The sequence below is a fragment of the Dasypus novemcinctus genome, chromosome 5 (assembly GCF_030445035.2).
Source record: "Dasypus novemcinctus isolate mDasNov1 chromosome 5, mDasNov1.1.hap2, whole genome shotgun sequence".
In the NCBI taxonomy this organism is placed as follows: Eukaryota; Metazoa; Chordata; class Mammalia; order Cingulata; family Dasypodidae; genus Dasypus; species Dasypus novemcinctus.
This window is the reverse complement of record NC_080677.1, coordinates 103,956,058-103,967,030: the sequence shown is the minus strand read 5'-3', so window position 1 is coordinate 103,967,030 and position 10,973 is coordinate 103,956,058. Positions and strand designations below refer to the sequence as shown.

The 10,973-nt window shown below is 35.6% G+C and overlaps 1 long non-coding RNA gene across 1 annotated transcript in view; it reads left to right on the top strand.

Moving 5' to 3' along the window:
- Positions 1 to 6,929: 6,929 nt before the first annotated feature.
- LOC131278619 (uncharacterized) overlaps positions 6,930 to 10,973 on the top strand; it is a 113,397-nt gene continuing 109,353 nt past the window's right edge. The window contains exon 1 of the long non-coding RNA XR_009186001.1: positions 6,930 to 7,014. This is a non-coding gene — a long non-coding RNA (uncharacterized lncRNA). The remainder of the gene's footprint in view (positions 7,015 to 10,973) is intronic.

The window sequence follows — 10,973 nt, the reverse complement described above, 5'->3', positions numbered from 1 at the left end:
GAGATGCTGCACCATATTACATTACCACCAACAGTGAAGGAGTGTTCCTATTTCTCCACATACTCTGCAGCCCTTCTTGTTTTCTTTTTTAAAAAATAATGACCATAGCATGAAGTGTGAATTACTTCATTGAAGTTTTAATTTGTATTTCCCTACTTGCTGGTGGTATTGAACATTTTCATGTGTTTTTTTGCCATTTGTATTTCCTTTTTGAAGAAATTGCTATTTGAGTCTTTTGCCCACTTTTTAAATTGGATTGCCTTCTCTTTTATCATTTAGTTGTATGATCTCTTTATTTAGCAGGGAAAGAAAACCCTTATCGGATATGTGTTTTCCAAACACTTTCTCCCATTGAGCAGGCTGCCTTGTTGACAAAGTACTTTGATACACAAAACTGTTTGAGAAAGTCCCATTTATCTATTTTTTATTTCATTGCTCATGCTTTTGGTGTAAAGTTAAAGAATACACCACCTACCACCAGGTCTTGAAGATGCTTCCTTACATCTTATACTAGAAGATTTATGGTTCTAGTTTTTCTATTTAAGTCATTGATATATTTCGAGCTAATTTTTGTAAAAGGTGTGAGATATGGGTCCTTTTTCTTTCTTTTGGATATGGCTATCCAATTCACCTAGCACCAGTTATTGAAGAGAGTGTTCTACCCCAGCTGGGTAGGCTTGATACCCTTGTTAAAAAATCACTTGACCATAGATGTGAGGATCTGTTTCTGAAACATCAGTTCAGTTCCATTGGTCTATATCTCTATCTTTATGCCAGTACCATGCTGTTTCTTTACCACTGTAGTTTGATAGTGTGATTTCAAATCTGGAAGTGTGAGTCTTCCAAATTCATTGTTCCTTTTTAATATGTTTCTGCCTATTCAGAGTCCCTTTACCTTCAAATAAATTTGATAATTGGGTTTTGCCTTTCTTTAAAAAGGTTGTTGGAATTTTTATCAGTATTTCATTGCATTGTAAATCAGTTTAAGTAGAATTAACATTTTCACAACACTTACTTTTCCAACCCACATACATGGAATATCTTTCCATGTATTTGGGTCTTCTTTGATTTATTTTAGCAATGAATTATAGTTTTCTGAATACAAGTCCTTTATGTCTTTCATGAAGATTATCCTTAGATATTTGATTCTTTTAGTTGCTATCGTCAATGGAATTTTTTTCAGAATTGCTCCTCATTTTGCTAATTGTAGTAGATAGAGGAACTACTGGTTTGTGCATATTAACCTTGTATCCTGCCATTCTGCTGAATTTGTTTATCAGCTCTAGTTGCTTTGTTGTAGTGTTTTAGGACTTTCTAGGTATAGGATCATATCATGTGTGAATAATGAAAGTTTTACTTCTTCCTTTCTAATTTGGATGCCTTTTATTTCTTTTTCTTGCTTGAATCTCTAGCTAGAACCTCTAGAACTATTTTCCACACAGTCATGACAGTGGGCATCGTGTTTTGTTCCTGATCTCAACAGGAAATCTTTCAGTCTTTCACCATTGAGTACAATATTAGCTGTGGACTTTTCCTGTATTCCCTTTGTGATGTTGAGAAAGTTTCCTTCAATTCCTATCTTTTGGAATGTTTTTATCAAAAAAAGATGCTGGATTTTATCAAATGCATTTTTTTTTGTTTCAATTGAGATGATCATATGGTCATCTTTGATTTATTAATGTGATGTATTACACTTATTAATTTTCTTGTTGAACCACCCTTGAATGCCTGGTATAAAATCCACTTGAAAATGATGAGTAATTCTTTTCTTTTTTTAATGCAGTATTTTTTTTCTTTTCTTTTTTTTATTTTTATTGAAGCTAATAGATCAGATAGAATGTTACATTAAAAAAAAACATAAGGTTCCCATTTAACCACATTCCACACCCCCACCCTCATCATTTTTGTAAATTGTATTTTTTGAAGATACATACATGACAAAAAAGTTTACATTATAAAAAACATAAGAGGTTCCCATATACCCCCATCCCCCCACTCCTCCCACACTAACAAGCTCCCCCATCATTGTGGCACACTCAATGCACTCAGAGAACACATTTTGGAGCACTGCTGCACCACGTGGATAATAGTTTACTCTGTAGTTCACACTCTCTCCTTGTACATTCAGTGGGTTATGGCAGGATATATAATGCCCAGCATCTGATCCTGCAATATCATTTAGGACAACTCCAAATACCCAAAAATGCCCCCTCATCAGATCACTTCTTCCCACTCCCTGCCCTCAGTAAGTACTGTGACCACTTTCTCCCCATCAATGAAACAATTTCTTCTATTAGTAGTCACAAAAGTTTTATAGTTGAATATCAGTAAGTCCACTCTAATCCATATTTTATTCCTCCATTCTGTGGGCTCTGGGAGGGTGATGTACACTCCACCTCTACATCAAGAGGAGGCTTAGATTCCACAGGGATGATGGATGCAATTCTTCTGCTTGCAGTTGTAGGCACTCTCAGTTCCCTAGTGTTGTGATTGACCATCTTCACCTCCCTGTGAGCAACCTGTCTAAGTCCATTGAACCAGAGAGTAGGAGTTGCAACTCTGCTGAGGTACAGGGACCAGCTAGCACATAAGCAGTCCAGAGATTCAAGTATCCTGAGTAAACACCAATGCTAGCACCAACCAAAGGTTCAGTAAAAGTGACAGAAGAGGCATGTGTAGAAAGGTCACATCTGAATCCAACTCCATCACATTCAGGGACACAAATTCACAAAGTAGGGCCCAGTGACATGGTACTGAGCTCCAGAGCTATCTGCCATGACCATATCCCTGTGGGCCTCCGTAGCCCTCAGGAGAATCAGTACCTGGGGTTGTATCCACTTTGGCTGTTTCTGGGGTCCTCCTGAGGAGTGCATAAGCATGATCCCTCTGATGACCTCCTGACTCTTTTTTGAAGACTCTTAGCTGTATAAACTCATTTGTCTTTGCCATTTTCCCCTTTTATTCAAGGTCAAAAAGCAATTTTCAAGACATGATCCTACATGTGGGCTGAGATATTCTGCTGGTCTAAATTGACCCTTTTATTCAAGGTCATTTTTCTAGTTACATCACCAGTTGGTGCTTGGTAGTAATCCCTTGGTGCCATGGAGGCTCATGCCTGGGACTCATGTCCCATGCTGGGGGGATTGTAATGCATTTACATGCTGAGTTTGTCTTTGAGAGTGGCCACATTTGAACAACATGGAGGCTCTCAGGCGGTAACTCTTAGGCACTCTGCAGCTCTAGGCCTAGTTCATATTTCAGGCACACAGACTCACAAGTATTGTTGTCAGTATCAAGGGTTCATTGTTAGAAAATCCTTCTTTGCTGGTCTTTGCTGTTGCACTTGGGGGATTGTTGCTGTTCCATTGGGCAATGTGATAGAGCTCCCCTAGCTAGGAACCAGCACTCCCTCAGTTGTCATTTGTAACTGTTATCCAAGCATTTTTATGTCACCTATATACATGCCCTGGAGAACTCCCTTCCAACCATGTGTCCCACCCCCAGCAATAATGCCCCACACCAGTATTCCTCCCCTACCATATTTGAACCTTTCTGTGATCCAAAACTTCTTCAACAATGAAGCCTAATATATTGCCAAATTCAATTAATAGGAAATTGAAATATAGTGATGGATTTAAAGATTAGAAGTATACATACTAATTTAGAAATACTGATAAAATAGAAGTAAATTGGTGTATTAATCAAAATGAACAATATAATAAAGACTTGCTTTTAATGTTTTGACTTCTTTTTCTACACTTCTACACTTCCACACTTCTTTTTAAATTTAAACATTTAGGGCTATAAAATTCCCTTCAGCACAACTTTCACTACATCCCATAAGTTCTGATATGTTGTGTTCTTGTTTTCATTTGTCTCTGATATGTATTGATTTCTCTTACAATTTCTTCTTTGGCCCACTGATTATTTAAGAGTGTGTTGTTTAATCTCTATGTCTATGTGAATTTTCCTTTTTTCTGCTTCTCGTCGATTTCCAACTTTATTCTGTTCTGATCAGAGAAAGTGCTTTTTTCAAATTTCAATCTTGTTGAATTTACTGAGATCTGCTTTGTAACCCAACACATGATCTGTCCTGGAGAAAGATCCATGAGCACTTGAGAAGAATATATATTCTTCTATTTCGGGGTGAAATGGTCAGTTTATGTCTCTTATGTTTAGTTCATTTACCATATTATTCAAACTCTTTGTTTCTTTATTGATCTTCTGCTCAGATGTTCCATATAGTGATAAAAGTGGTGTATTTCATTTCCTTCTAAGGCTTTAATGTCTCTTTGTTATGTGCTGGTAGATACAGTTTTCAAGGAATTCTGTCTTTTAAAGATATATTTTGCTTCCTTATGTATGGGCTCATAGTTTAGAAGCAAGAATCTAATTGATATTGTCTTCCACATCATAATGACATGGATAAGAAGCTTCATAAGTCAGATATTCTATTGGAGTAGTTCTATTATAATAGACAGAATAATGGCCACCAAATATTATCAGATCCTAATTCTTAGATTCTGTAAATGTTACCTCATAAGGAAAAACATGTTTGTATATATGTTATTAAATTATGATTTTGACAGGAAGAGATTACGTTGGATTTCTAGGTGTGCCCTAATCATAATCACAAATGTCCTTATAATAAAGATGTGAAGGGAGTGTTGGTATGTACACAGAGTAGACAGCTATGTGAAAATGGAGCCAAGAGATTTGAAGATACTGACCTTGAATATTGGAGTGATAAAGCCGTGATTCAAGGAATGCTGGCAGCTAAAAGAACCTAGAAGAGGCAATGAATGGATTCTCCTCTAGAGATTCTAGAGGAAGCCTACAACTTGACTTCAGCTCAGTAATACTGATTTCAGACTTCTTGTCTCCGGAACCAAGCAAATAAATTTCTGTCATTTTTAGCCATCAAGTTTGTGATAATTTGCTACAAGCAGTCATAAGAAATAACATGCATGCATTTGGTCACATTAATTACATGAATAAATATTATTTACTCATCTTTCTAATTGCGTGGGGAAAAAAACTGGCTCCCTAGGATTTCTCAACAGCTGTTTTCCCTGCAGGAAAGAAAAATCTGTCTACCTCCCTACCCCCACCAACCCAGTTACTTTAAATTCTTTTCATGCATGTTTATGTTAAGACAATATTCTCATCTCAACATATCAAATTTGCTTCAGGAATGCTTAAGCTTTCCATTCTCTTCCTTTATGTAACATAACATGTAAAATATATTATCCTAAGTCATTTTAAAGATGTAATTTCATAGTTCATCTAAATACCTCAGGTTTCAAATAAACCACTTTCTTTCACATGAATGTTTAATTATTAAGACTTTTTTTCCATTTATGGAATATCCTCATATTTATATATTGTGTGCTCTGAAGCAAAAACAAATGTGTGAACAGTAAAAATAGTCTATGTTTTTCTGTGTTTCTTTTTCTTGTCTTTATTGTTTTTTTGGTGGGGGGTCTAGGGGAGTTCTTCCACTGAGAGCTTAAAATAATATGAACCACCAGTCACACTTCACTTTTTAAATTAAAACTTTGGCAATATATTCCCAGTGGTCTTAAATTAATTTTATTTCCCTTCCAATTGGAACACATGACAAAATATCTTGAACTTAAACTTCCAGTGCTGAGGATTAACTGATGTCAGCAGGCATTATAATTTCCATTCCCCCCTCCATGTATTTTTTAATATAAAGCAAAAAAGGACAAGGTAAAATAAATAAGCAAACATTTTATTCATGCCTTATTGTACAGACAAGATGGAGATGCTTCATGAACCTAACCATTGTTAGGTGGTGTCACCATATAATAACATAAAAGATACACATTTGTACAAATATGAAAATAGCTATTCAAGGATAGCTGTTATTAAGGGATAAAGTATGGATTGTTTGCAACCTAAGAATTTCCTTTATTCCTGTTTCAAGACCCTCTGTGTTTTTTTCAATTCTCCTTACCATCCCTTATTACTCTGGAATTCCATTCAATAAATATGTGCCCTATTTTCTTTTCCTCTTTTTAATATTTGCTCATCTAGAAGACTGAAACACATGATATGACTTTCAAAGGGTAATTAGAATATTTCTAAGAACATCTGAAAGTTTATATAATTTATATTAAAAATGAAAAGTATATAGCATCCATTTTTGTTTATGATTATTACTCATCTTTTACAGGCACTCATATAGGTGTTTCTGATTTCCCTTTGACACACTTCAATTTGTAAAATTGTATGACAATAACCTCACTAATTTCCCCGAACCCTACTAATTTTAACCAGAACTTCCTACACAAACCAATAGGAAGCACATATATACTATTTGAATAATTACCTCTAGTCTGTACTTCATTTTGCTTGGTAAAACTAACTAACATTGATTCCAAGGCATAGTATCTTAGATGCTAGAATTCAAAGACTTATTTACTACTTTACATTAATTCCCTAAATAGTCTGAAGGAAGCAAAAATATTTGATGCTGTGATGGTTAGGCTAATGTGCCATCTTGGCCAGGTAATTCTGTCCAGTTGTTTGGTCAAGCAAGCACTGGGCTGATTGTAATACAAGGACATTTATGGACTTCAGTCACCAGTGACTTTATTGCATAGATAGCTGATTACATCTACATCAACCAGGGAAATTGCTGTCAGCAATGAGTGATGTTTTATCCAATCAGTTGAATGCCTTAAAAGGGGAAGGGATTTCAGCATTCAGAGAGAATTGTCCAGCTCGTTTCTGGACAGTCAGTCTCCCAGACACTCACCAAGGACCTTCACTGGACTTTCATTGGAGCCTTGGTTTGTAGCCTGCTTGCAGAACCTGGACTTGTGCATCCCCACAGTTATGTGAAAAACTCTTATAAAATTACATACTATTGACAGATATCTCTTGTTGATTCTATTTCCATAGAGAACTCTGACTAATGCAGATGCTGTCATTGATACACGGCCAAGCCATTCAATAAAATTCTGTTCTGATATCCTCCACAAACATGTAAGTAAAGTAAGTGTCTTTTAAGTTTATCATCAACAAAAGTGTCTTCATCTAATGCATTAGCAACAATAATAAAAGCAAAATACTCTCAGACAGAAGGCACAGAGCCCAACCACGGGCTCTATAAGCTCTTTTCATAAATCAATTCATGATCTCTCTACTATGGAGTATCCCATTAGCTGTAAATAAAACTTCTGAGATACTTAAAAATTGTTTCTTCCCCCAAGAAGTGACAGTTAGAAATAGCTTCCAGATAGCAATCATAAATGGCTTTTAACATTTAGTACAAAAGGCCTGACCATGTTAAGAGGTTTAATTTTTATGTTTCAATGGTCACAATACCAAAAAGATGGATTTATCTACAATGGCAAAGATAGCGACAAATTCTATTACTAGTGACTGCAATTTTGCTTAAGTACCTTAGGCTGAATGTAACTTTATTGCTACTTCTAGTAGGGACTTACAGGCAATTTCCATTTTACAGTCATCATGAGTTAAACTCACAAACCCAAATAGCAGTCATTCCAGATCGGTGCATAATTTTAAATAAAAGAAGTCTACCATATGGACTGTATTATCCACCTACACTTGGCTCCGTGTCCTGCCTACTTAATCTTCTGCCAGCACCAACCAATCAATATGTCTGGCCTGTCAGCATCAGATTGACAAGGTGCTTGCTGTGGCAATTTTTATATTGCATTCACTATCATCTTCACATCGTGTTTTTACATTTCCTTGTTGCGGAGACTGTCAGCATCAAAATGCAGCTTAAGTCAGTAGTTTGCATGGACCCGTTTTGTAAATGAGATGCCACTAATTAGAGCCCCCTTTAGTGTAGTTGGTGCATTAACGGAGTGACATCTATTATTTCCCCAAGGAAATATAAATCTTTTAAAAAAGATTTAAAAGAAATGTTTTAAAAAATTAATGATGGAACTAGTATATTTCTGACCATGTTTTAAAGAAGAACAACATGCTATCAACAAAATAAGGGAAGTCTGTACATTTACTTACTAAAGTAAATTTAACTGTAAGGAGTAGAATGCCTTCATTTTAAACATGGATTTGTAACAATACCAACATAGTAAATATCCTGGCTAAAAGGAGATGGGTTGTATGAATACTAAAACAAATTAGTTATAATTCTATTACTACTACTAGCAAGATATATACATATTCTTAATTTTAATATATACATATTCTCATCTGTCATGTCATGGATCATTTCAACTGAAAAACTGTATAATATATTCTCATATTAGAAAAAGTATACTGAAGCTCAGAATATTTAGAGAGATTACTCAGTATTAAACTGCTAGTAATAGCATAATCTGTAATATCTAGTATGCTAATAAATGGCAGAAATGTGATGGGAATCAAGACACAATTGCCTGATAGATAATTAGCACTCAATAAAATTTGTGAATTGAGCGAATAAGGAATATTTTAAAACCATGATTCAGGTCACCGAAAAAATTCTGCATGTAAGCCTAATTAGATTCCTTTGGTTTTAGCCATAGTTTCCCTGTAACTGTTATATTTATATTCATATCAGATAGAAATACCTTAAAAATATAGACCCCTATAAACATTGGTTTAAAATATTTGACTTGCCTACTCATCAAACGTGTCTCCCATATATATTAATACTGCATCCTAGCCAAATAAAGATGTGAGGCACAGGATTTTCTCATCAATTCATTTTCCCTGACATTTTGTATAAACGATATTGGTGAATGGATTATTTAAAATATGCATCTGTAATTTAATTCAATATTTGTGTCATGTGTGGTTTTAAAAGCAGATAAGAAACAGATGTGCAAACATATGAAGGATGATAAAAATATTGAGAAGAAAACATGTTCATAAAATTCAAAACTAAAATTTTTAATTAAGAGTTCAACAGATGCCCCAATCTGTTCACACAGCTTTATTCTTTGTACTTCTTTCTGAAGTTTTCAAAATATTAAATTACTTGTAATCAATGTGGGTTTTTTGTTTTGTTTTGTTTTGTTTTTGCTAGATGTGAATTATCTGTGTAGGTATAATTTTAAATAATGTATTTATACAGTTCACTCAATTTTTCAAATGTCTCCCATTTGACTATCCCATTTGACTATCCCATTTGATAGTTTTTTAAAGTCTCTGAATATTGATTTCAACTTGCCTTTTCAATTGGTATGTTATCACATTCTATGTGAATTTCCCAGTAGACAGAATTTCACATCTCATGGAGTAGATAGTCACTGTCTCTGCAAATTGTTAAAATCTCTCTCTACAAACCTGAATGCTTTTTGTGTCTTTGTACATTACTTTACTCCTTTATTCCACTGTTTAGAATGTTTTTCTTTTCTAAGAATCTTAGAGTAGAAATGTTAGAGCCAGAATACCTGGGTTCAAACCCAACCTCCACCATCACACAGTGTAATCTTAGACAAGCTTTTTTTTCTCTCTCTATTTTTTTAAATTTTACATTCAAAAAAATATAAGAAGTCTCCACCCCCCTCACCCCACATACCCCCCACCCCCCTCACCTCAGTCATCCCACATCAACAACCTCTTTCATCATCATGGGACATTCATTGCATTTGGTGAATACATTTTGGAGCACTGATGCACCTCATTGATAATGGTTTATATTGTAGTTTACACTCTCCCCTAGATCACCCAGTGGGCCATGTCAGGACATACAATGTCCAGCATCTGTCCCTACAATATCACCCAGGACAACTCCAAGTCCTGAAAATGCCCCCATATCACATCTCTTCTTCCCTCTCCCTACCCACAACAAGCTACCGTGGCCACTTTCTCCACATCAATGCTACAATTTCTTTCATCACTAATCACAACAGTTCCATAGTATAATATCAGTAAGTCCACTCTAATCCATACTCTATTCCTCCATCCTGTGGACCCTGGAATGGTTATGTCCACTCCACCTCTATATCAAGAGGGGGCTTAGATTCCACGTGGATGGTGGATGCAATTCTCCTACTTGGCAGTTGTAGGCACTCTTGGCTCCCTGGTGTGGTAGTTGACCTTTGCCTCCCTTTCAGCTGACTAGGGTAAGTCCAATAAACCAGAGGTAGGAGTTCCAGTCTCCTGAGTATACACCAACCCCAGTACCAACCACAGGTACAGTAAAAGTGACAGAAGAGGCATGTGTAGAAAGGTCACATCTGAGTTCAGCTCCATCACACTCAGGAACACAAACTCCAAAGAGGGCCAACTGACGTGGCACTGAACTCCAGAGCCATCTGCCATGACCACAGAACCTATGGATCTCTGTAGCCCTCAGGAGAACCAGTACCTAGGGTTGTATCTACTTTGGCTGTGTCTGGGACCCTGCTGAGGCATACATAAATGAGACCCCTCTGATGACCTCCCAACTCTTTTTTGGGGTCTCATAGCCATATAAACAAGCTTTTTAATCTCTCTGTGCCCCATCCTCTTCAATTAAAAAGAGAATACAATGTTTGTGCTTGTACTGACCTCATTAAATTGCAGAGATAATTAAGCAAGTTATAAGGTGTTTGTAATTGTGCCTGCCATTTAGTAAGTGCTCCGTAATTGTTAGCTATTATTATTATCATGATATTTAGTATAACATTTATCTTCATAAATCTTATAAACGGTAAAACTCAGTTTTTACCTTCTTTATTCAATTTCCAGTCAGAAAACTGGACTGTAAAAATCTCTTGTTCTCTTGAACTCCTTTAGCTTGTAATTTTCCATTTATCCATCTATTCATTGAATACTTATTTAACCCCTAATGTGTACCAACCCTTCTCCCTAATAGCTTTATGGAAATTAATAAGGCAACTTTTCTATTTCAAAGTGCTCATAAAAGGGAAGGGTTAGATAAATATAATTATCAATTCCAATCAGATTTAGTGGTGACTAAATTGAGGAGGGACTAGAGAATATGAAAATGCTTCAGATCAAATTGTTTAATTAAT